This window comes from Salvelinus alpinus, chromosome 28 (genome assembly GCF_045679555.1).
Source record: "Salvelinus alpinus chromosome 28, SLU_Salpinus.1, whole genome shotgun sequence".
In the NCBI taxonomy this organism is placed as follows: domain Eukaryota; kingdom Metazoa; phylum Chordata; class Actinopteri; order Salmoniformes; family Salmonidae; genus Salvelinus; species Salvelinus alpinus.
In genome coordinates, this window is record NC_092113.1 from 19729110 (window position 1) to 19739520 (window position 10411).

The window sequence follows — 10411 nt, forward strand, 5'->3', positions numbered from 1 at the left end:
GGCGTCTCCAGACTCTGTCACATGTGCTCAGTGTGAACCTGCTTTCATCTGTGAAGAGCACAGGGCGCCAGTGGCGAATTTGCCAATCTTGGTGTTCTCTGGCAAATGCCAAACGTCCTGCACGGTGTTGGGCTGTAAGCACAACCCCCACCTGTGGACGTCGGGCCCTCATACCACCCTCATGGAGTCTGTTTCTGACCGTTTGAGCAGACACATTTGTGGCCTGCTGGAGGTCATTTTGCAGGGCTCTGGCAGTGCTCCTCCTTGCACAAAGGCGGAGGTAGCGGTCCTGCTACTGGGTTGTTGCCCTCCTACGGCCTCCTCCATGTTCCCTTTATTTTTTTGAGCAGTGTATGTAAGGTCCCTCAGTCGAGCAGTGAATTTCCAACACAGATTCAACCACAAAGACTAGGGAGGTTTTTCCAACGAACCAACGCCTCACAAAGAAGGGCACCTATTGGTATATTGGTAAAAATAAAGAAAGCAGACATTGAATATCCCTTTGAGCATGCTGAAGTAATTAATTACACTTTGGATGGTGTATCAATACATCCAGTCCATACAAAGATACAGGCGTCCTTCCTAAATCAGTTGCCAGAGGGGAAGGAAACCACTCAGGGAATTCACGGTTTGGACAATGGTGACTTTAAAACAGTAACAGAGTTGAATGACTGATAGGAGAAAACTGAGGATGGATCAACACATTGTAGTTACTCCACAATACTAACCTAAATGACAGAGTGAAAAGAAGGATGCCTGTTCAGAATAAAAAATATTCCAAAACATGCATCCTGTTTGCAATAAGGCACAAAAGTAAAACTTTAAAATGTGGCAAACTATTGAACGTTATGTCCTGAGTGTTATGCTTGGGGCAAATCAAACACAACACATCACTGAGTGTCATATTTTCAAGCACGGTGGGGGCTGATTCATGCTATGGGTCTGCCTGTCATCGGCAAGGACTAGGGAGTTTTTCAGGATGAAAATAAACGGAATAGAGCTAAGCACAGGCAGAATCCTAGAGGAAAATCTGCTTCAGTCTGCCTTCCAACAGACACTGGGAGACAAATTCACCTTTCAGAAGGACAATAACCAAAACAAAAGGCCAAATATACACTGGAGTTGCGTACCAAGATGACATTGAATGTGCCTGAGTGGCCTAGTTACAGTTTTGACTTATGGCAAGACTTGAAAATAGCTATCTAGCAATGATCAACAACCAACTTGACAGAATTTAAAAAAAAAGAATAATGTGCAAAATATTGTACAATCCAGGTGTGCAAAGCTCTTAGAGACTTACCCAGAAAGACTCATAGCTGTAGTCACTGCCAAAGGTGATTCTAACACGTATTGGCTCAGGGGTGTGAATACTTAAATCAATGAGATATTTCTGTATTTTATTTTCAATAAATTTGCTAAAATCTCTAAAAATGTTTTGACTTTGTCATTATGGGGTATTTTCTGTAGATGGGTGAAAAATGTTTATGTAATCCATTTTTAATTCAGGCTATAACACAACAAAATGTGGACTAAATCAAGGGGTATGAATACTTTCTGAAGGCACTGTTTACACACACTGCTTACATACGTGCAAACCTTACTTTCCGTACTCACTAGTCCTCTAAGCAAGGATCTGCTAAGAGTTGGCCATTGTGTTTTCCTGATCCAGGTACCGTAGCTGGGGGTCATAGACTATATGAATGTCTTTGTGTACATTCTTCTTCTGCTTCTTTATTTCTGGAGCGAGTGGATGCAAGTAAGGGTTTACTTTATGAAACCTTTGATTGGTTGCCAAGTTCTCCAAATCTCTCTGAACCTGCCCTAACAGATTCCACTGCGGATGTACCCACAGCTGCACATCCCAGTTTCTGCGAGCTAAACACAACAACAGTGTGTGTGTGTGTGTGTATCTGAGTGTGCAACTGCGTGTACATATTGTGGAGACAGACAGCAGTGCAAACCTGCACTCATATCTCTCACAAGATGTGTAATGTGGTGCAACCAGAAGTTGCACTTGACATATTTATGATATTGCTTATTGCAGTTACAAATAAGCATGCACCTATTAATTAAGATAATAATGGTATGAATGAGAGGGACGAGGCAAAAGGAATGGCAAATAAGTCTGGCTGCACAGCTGATTGGCAAATGTACTGTATATTGACAAATCAGGTGACTAAACTAAACAAAAAGAACAAGAAATTGTATTATGAAACAAAGAAAAATTATATAAAAGGATGATAGTAAAAAGCTTTGGAGCATCTTAAATGACATTTTGTGCAAAGAAATGCGAACTCTGCTCCATCATTCATTGAATCAGATGGCTCATTCATCACAAAACCAATGATATTGTCAACTACTTTAATGAATTTTTGCATTGGCAAGATTAGCAAACTTAGGCATGACATCCCAACAACAAACTCTGAACATACAGATCCATGCATAACTAACCAAATTATGAAAGACAAGCATTGTAATTTTTTATTCCGTAAAGTGACTGTGGAAAATGACATTTTTTGTTGTTGTCTATCAACAATGACAAACCACCTAGGACTGACAATTTGGATGGAAAATGAGTGAGGATGATAGCGGACTATATTGCCACCCCTATTTGCCATCTCTTCAATCTTACAGGAAAGTGTGAGCACTCAGGCCTGGAGGGAAGCAAAAGTCATTCCGCTACCCAAGAATAGTAAAGCACCCTTTACTGGTTCAAACAGACGACCAATCAGCCTACTACCAAACCTTAGTAAACTTTTGTAAAAAAATGGTGTTTGACCAGATACAAAGCTATTTCACAGTAAACAAATTAACAACTGACTTTCAGCACACTTATGGGGAAGGGCACTCAACATGTATGGCACTTACACAAATGACTAATGATTGGTTGAAAGAAATTGATAAGAAGATTGTGGGCACTGTTTTGTTAGACTTCAGTGCAGCTTTTGACATCATCGATCATTGTCTGCTGCTGAAAAAAATGGTGTTACGGCTTTACTCCTTCTGCTATATCATGGATCGAGAGTTACCTATGTAACAGAACACAGAGGGTGTTCTTTAATAGAAGCCTCTCCAACATAATCCAGGTAGAGTTGGGCATACCCCAGGGCAGCTGTCTAAGCCCCTTACTTTTTAAATGTTTTTACTAATGACCTGCCACTGGCACTAGTAAAGACTGTGGGTCTATGTATGATGACTCAACATTATTCATGTCAGCTACCACAGCAAGTGAAATCATTGCAACACTTAACAAAGAGCTGTAGTCAGTTTTAGAATGGGTGGCAAGTAATAAGCTAGTCCTAAATATTTCAAAAACTAAAAGCATTGTATTTGGGACAAATCCTTCACTAAACCTCCACCAATTATTGTAATGAATAATGTAGAAAATGAGCAAGTTGAGGAGACTAAACTGTAACCCTGGATTGTAAACTGCCATGGTCAAAACATATTGATTCAACGGTAACTAAGATGTGAAGAGGTCTGTCTGTAATAAAGCGCTGCTCTGCTTTCTTGACATCTCTATCAACAAAACAAGTCCTACAGGCCCTAGTTTTATCGCACCTGGTCTACTGCCCAGTCATATGGTCAAGTGCCACAAAGAGGGACAAAGGCAAATTACAGTTGGCCCAGTACAGAGCAGCATAGCTGGTCCTTAAATGTACACGGAGAGCTAACATCAATAACATGCATGTCAATCTCTCCTGGCTCAAAGTGGAGGAGTGACTGACTGCATCACTACTTGTCTTTGTGAGAGGTATTGACATGTTGAAAGCACAGAGATTTCTGTTCAAACGACTGGTACACAGCTCAGACACCCATGCATACCCCAAACAACATGCCCCCAGGGGTCTCTTCACAGTCCCCAAGTCCAGAACAGACTCTGGGAAACACAGTACTACATAGATCTATGACTATATGGAACTCTGTTCCACATCAAGTAACTCATGCAAGCAGTAAAATCAGATAGATTTAAATCCGTATAGATTTAGATAAAAAAATAGATCAAATCTTATGGAACAACGTGGACTGTGAAGAGACACACACAGGCACGATACACACATGTACATTGTAATGTATTATTGTTGTATTATACAATTTGTATTGTTAGAATAGTGGTGTATGATGTACTGTTTTATTTATATTTTTTTGTGATGTAATTGCCTTAATCTTGTTTTGGACCCTAGGAAGAGTCCAAACATGAACAAACTAATGGGGATGCTTCATAAATACAAAGACAAATTACTTCTCAATCACAGGAAGATGACAGTCAGTGTGCCCAGCTCATCCTGCCTGTTAACATACTCTACTATTATCAATGTTTTCCTTTCATTCCACATGTTTCATTTCTCCTTTATATATATATATATATATATCTCTCCCTCCCTTTCTCAGTGCCCTAGGGTCAGTCGGTGAGGCTGTCTGCCTTATTTTAATTTGGCAAGGAACGAGAGGGAAACGAAAAGAGGCATCACATTGTCCGTCAGTGATATGGTACCAGTGGGGTTGTTTGAACTTGTCTGCAAGAGCGTTGCTGTCTACCTGTCTGCGGTCAAAGAGTAATCAATCCATCCTTTGTCTAAGGCTGATCTCACACAGAATTGAAGCGTGTGTCACATAGCTCAGAGTAGACGCATGCGGAAATGTGTGTTTTACCTGGGGGGATAGATAAAGGAGATAGTCAGGAGTGTTCCAAGGTTAAAGGATTGACGGCTACCTCCTACAAAATGAAGATAGGATCTGTCGGATATATATCAAGGAATATTTATGGTATATAATGTATAGCCAAAGTTGTTTCGCAAACTTGATACATAAACTACAAATAATCCCTTATAAAACAGTGATTATAACTTTTTCTCTGTCGCATGGCTTTCAGATTTTTCCTTTTACGCACCAAGTAAACAAACTTTTTTTCTTGCAACACCCAAAAGTAAATGGGCTGCGACCCACCAGTGGGTCCTGCCCCACCCTTTGGGAAACACTGACTTCATTTTGTCACCAGTGAACTCCAAAGTATTTCTCTTTACTGCCACATTGTAAGTAAATGCAATCTCTTTTTCCAGAGTCAAATTAATAACTTGTGAACAGGGCTATTTAACCAAATCAATTCAAATTAAATCACATTGTATTAGTCACATGCGCAAAATACAATAGGTGTAGACCTTAGCGAAATGCTTACTTACAAGCCCCTAACCAACAATGCAGTTTTAAAAATACAAATAAGAAATAAAAAGGAACAAGTAATTAAAGCAGCAGCAGTCAAATAATAATAGCGAGACTATATACAGGGGGTACCGGTACAGAGTCAATGTGTGGTGGCACCGGTTAATCGAAGTAATTGAGGTAGTATGTACATGTAGGTAGAGTTATTAAAGTGACTATGCATAGATAATAACAGAGAGTAGCAGCGTAAAAGAGGGGGTGGGGGGGGGGGGGTAACGCAAGTAGTCTGGGTAGCCATTTGATAAGATGCTCAGGAGTCTTATGGCTTGGGAGTAGAAGCTGTTAAGGAGCCTCTTGGTCCTAGACTTGGCGCTCTGGTACCGCTTGCCATGCAGTAGCAGAGAGAACAGTCTATAACTAGGGTGGCTAGAGTCTTTGACAATTTTTAGGGCCTTCCTCTGAGACTGCATGGTATAGAGTTCCTGGATGGCAGGAAGCTTGGCCCCAGTGATGTACTGGGACGTACGCACTGCCCTCTGTAGCGCCTTGCGGACGGAGGCCGAGCAGTTGCCATACCAGGCACTGATGCAACCAGTCAGGATGCTCTCGATGGTGCAGCTATAGAACCTTTTGAGGATCTGAGGACCCATGCCAAATCTTTTCAGTCCCCTGAGGAGAAATAGGTTTTGTCGTGCCCTCTTCACGACTGTCTTGGTGTGCTTGGATCATGTTAGTTTGTTGGTGATGCGGACATCGAGGAACTTGAAGCTCTCAACCTGCTCCACTACAGCCCCGTTGATGAGAATGGGGGCGTGCTCGGTCCTCCTTTTCCTGTAGTCCACAATCATCTCCTTTATCTTGATCAAGTTGAGGGAGAAGTTGTTGTCCTGGCACCACACGGCCAGGTCTCTGACCTCCTCCCTATAGAGTGTCTCGTCAATGTCAGTGATCAGGCCTACCACTGTTGTGTCATCGGCAAACTTAATGATGGTGTTGGAGTCGTGCCTGGCCATGCAGTCATGAGTGAACAGGGAGTACAGGAGGGGACTGAGCACGCACCCCTGAGGGGCCCCTGTGTTGAGGATCAGTGTAGCGGATGTGTTGTTGCCTACCCTTACCACCTGGGGGCGGCCCGTCAGGAAGTCCAGGATAATGGTGTTGATGTGAGCCATGACCAGCCTTTCAAAGCACTTCATGGCTACAGACGTAGTCATTTAGGCAGGTTACCTTAGTGTTCTTGGGCACAGGGACTATGGTGGTCTGCTTGAAACATGTTGGTATTACAGACTCAGACAGGGAGGTTGAAAATGTCAGTGAAGACACTTGCCAGTTGGTCAGCGCATGCTCGCAGTACACGTCCTGGTAATCCGTCTGGCTCTGCGGCCTTGTGAATGTTGACCTGTTTAACTTCTCGTGGTCAGGGGCCAGCATTTTCACTTTTGGAAAAATAGCATGCAAAAATTCAACTGCCTGCTACTCATCCCCAGAATATAAGATATGCATATTATTAGTAGATTTGGATAGAAAACACTCTGAAGTTTCTAAAACTGTTTGAATCATATCTGTGAGAATAACAGAACCTATGTAGCAGGCAAAACCCTGAGGACAAACCATTCAGAATTTGTATTTTTTTGATGTCACTGTCTTTACAATTTGTTTTTTAGAGACACCAGATTTCTAATGGACTTGCTTGCAGTTCCTACCGCTTCCACTGGATGTCACCAGTCCTTGGAAATTGGTTGAGGTTATTCCTTTGTGTACTGAAGAAGTAGGGCTATCGTAAATGAGGGTCACATTAAGTAAATTTTTTGAGAGAGTTACGGAAAAAGTTAAGTCAGTTTGTTTTCTTTTGTATTGGACACAGATCATCCCGTCTTCAAATTGATCGATTATTAACGTTTAAAAATACCTAACGTTGTATTACAAAATTAGTTTGAAATGTTTTGGTAAAATTTACATGTAACTTTTGATATATTTTGTAGAGAAGTGGCGATAGTTGGAAGCTGTGTTTTTCTGGATGAAACGGTCCAAATAAATTGACATTTTGGATATATATATCGACGGAATTAATCGAACAAAAGAACCATTTGTGATGTTTATGGGACATATTGGAGTGCCAACAAAAGAATTTCGTCAAAGGCATGATTTATATTTTATTTCTGCGTTTTGTGTCGTGCTTGCAGTGTTGAAATATGCTACTCTGTTTGTTTACTGTTGTGCTGTCATCAGATAATAGCATCTTATGCTTTCGCCGAAAAGCCTTTTTGAAATCTGACATGTTGGCTGGATTCACAACGAGTGTAGCTTTAATTTGGTATCTTACATGTGTGATTTAATGAAATTTTTATTTTTATATCATGTTATTTGAATATGGCGCGCTGTATTTTCCCTGGCTATTGGCCAGTGGGACGTTTGCGTCCCACCTGCCCCAGAGAGGTTAAAGGTCTTACTCACATTGGCTGCAGAGCGTGTGATCACACTGTCGTCCTGAACAACTGGTGCTCTCATGCATGTTTCAGTGTTATTTGCCTCGAAGCGAGCATAGAAGTGGTTTAGCTCGTCTGGTAGGCTCGTGTCACTGGGCAGCTCTCGGCTGTGCTTCCCTTTGTAGTCTGTAATGGTTTGCAAGCCCTGCCACATCCAACGAGCGTCGGAGCCGGTGTAGTACGATTCGATCTTAGCCCTGTATTGACGCTTTGCCTGTTCAATGGTTCGTCGGAGGGCATAGCGGGATTTCTTATAAGCTTCCGGGTTAGAGTCCCGCTCCTTGAAAGTGGCAGCTCTAGCCTTTAGCTCAGTGCGGATGTTGCCTGTAATCCATGGCTTCTGTTTGGGGTATGTACATACGGTCACTTTGGGGTTGACGTCATCGATGCACTTATTGATGAAGCCAATGACTGATGTGGTGTACTCCTCAATGCCATCGGAGGAATCGCGGAGACCCACAATTGCACATGCCCATATCAATGAGTTCATCCGACTCTGCGTAAGAGGAAGGGCTGCCTTCATTGCCCAAATCTCTTAATGTGGTTGTTATTAGCTGTGTGTGCAGGCAATGGTCTCGTGATTGATGAGCAGCAGACGAACAAAACAGTTGCTATGGCTACTCACAACCCAAGCGGGAGACAGACGATTTCCACTAGATAGCACAGCCACAAAGTCAAAATTGCCTATATCTTAAAAATGCATGAAAACTCAAATAAAGTTTTAGGTTAGAGTTAAGCAGTGTGATTAAGGTTAAGCTGTGTTTATGACTTTGTGACTGTGGTAACTAGTGATGACCGGGACAAAACAGACAGCAGCTAATGGAGGAAGTTATTTCTGATTTCCGCTTGTAAAAATGGGCGGACAAGACAGGACAGGAATACATTTTCACTCCCGTGTCAACCTCTAATTTGATATCCCAAGTGCTATTCTGATACCAGCTGTTATGGAAAGAGGTGCTCTGCTTTATAAGCAGTAGGCCTAATATAAATGTGTGTTTTACATTACATTGAGCTATGATATAATGTGTTTACCCACATATGTACAGTGTTTTATAAACGTCTGAAACTGTGGTTTTGAGTCATAAACTTTTGTCTGGTCTTTTCTCTTTGAAACCTCTTGTGAAGTGCACATATGCTCATCAATTGAAAAGCATATGATTAGTGTTGCATCCCGAGAAATCGGATTTGACTATGCAATGTTTCAATCAGTGTTAGCCTACATCTGATTACTATGCAATGTTTCAAATCAGTTTTTTTTTTGCTCGTTTTTTTTATATTGATTTGTCATTAGGTGGCATCATATGAACTGAACTTGTAGCTCCTGCGCAGAATGCCTCATATTTCTTATTTTCCCATGATGTTCCTTCTAGATAACATATTGGGGTATGTAATGCACTTATTGATGAAGCCAGTGCCTGATGTGGTGTACTCCTCAATGCCATCAGAAGAATCCCGGAACATATTCCAGTCTGTGCTAGCAAAACAGTACTGTAGCTTAGCATCTGCTTCATCTGACCACTTTTTTATTGACCGAGTCACTGGTGCTTCCTGCTTTCATTTTTGCTTGTAAGCAGGAATCAGGAGGATAGAACTTTGGTCAGATTTGCCAAATAGCGGGCAAGGGAGCGCTTTGTACGCGTCTCTGTGTGTGTGGAGTAAAGGTGGTCTAGAGATTTCCCCCCTCTGGTTGCACATTTAACATGCTGATAGAAATTTGGTAAAACGGATTTAAATTTCCCTGGATTAAAGTCCCCAGCCACTAGGAGCGCCGCATCTGGATGAGCGTTTTCCTGTTTGCTTATGGCGGAATACAGCTCATTGAGTGCGGTCTTCGTGCCAGCATTGGTCTGTGGTGGTATGTAGACAGCTACGAAAAATACAGATGAAAACTCTGGGTAGATAGAGTATCTCATGATAAGCTGTAGACCCCACTACCTCAGGCGAGCAAAACCTCGAGACTTCCTTAGATATTGTGCACCAGCTGTTGTTTGCAAATATACATAGTCCAGACGCCGCTGTTCTATCCTGCCAATATAGCGTATGATAATGTTGTCGTTCAGCCACAACTCCGTGAAGCATAAGTTACAGTTTTTAATGTCCCGTTGCTGAATCGAATCATTTGTTTTATTCAAAGCTGTCTTTTTCCCCTTTTATTCATTTCAATATCAGCTGCAGCTTGATGGCATCTACTGGCAGCCTTTACCTGCCAGATTCAGATGCTCAAAAACCCCATTTGCTAAAACGCTTGAAAAACACCTTTTGATTTTTGCCCGAAGTTTAGAAAAAAAGAAAGAAAACTAAATATAATTTATGAAGTTTTTTTTACTTATTTTAATTTGTTTTGAAGTCAAAGATAATCGTTTCAGTATAGGTTTAGTTTTCAAATGTTTTTATGTTAAACTGTTAAATGTTAAACTTTTGGTCAGTTTACAAAATAGTTTTTATTTTAGATTCAGTTTTTTGTTTACTATAATAAAATAACCTTGGAAGCTGCAGACACAGATGAGAAGCAAACAGTCAGACAAGGTCATGGCAAGAGTAATACTATGTGATGAGTGAAAATACATAGAATTTGTTTAGATCTGATGCACAATGGCTTATGCCACACATTCACACTCTGTTGCCCCTGAAAGCCACAATAATAAGTGTAATAACATATAACATGTATTAGTCTCCTCAAATAATAGTGCAGCACACTTATTTATTCATGTTATATGGTTTCATGATATATATACAGTGTTCATACATGTTCATAATTCAAGTAT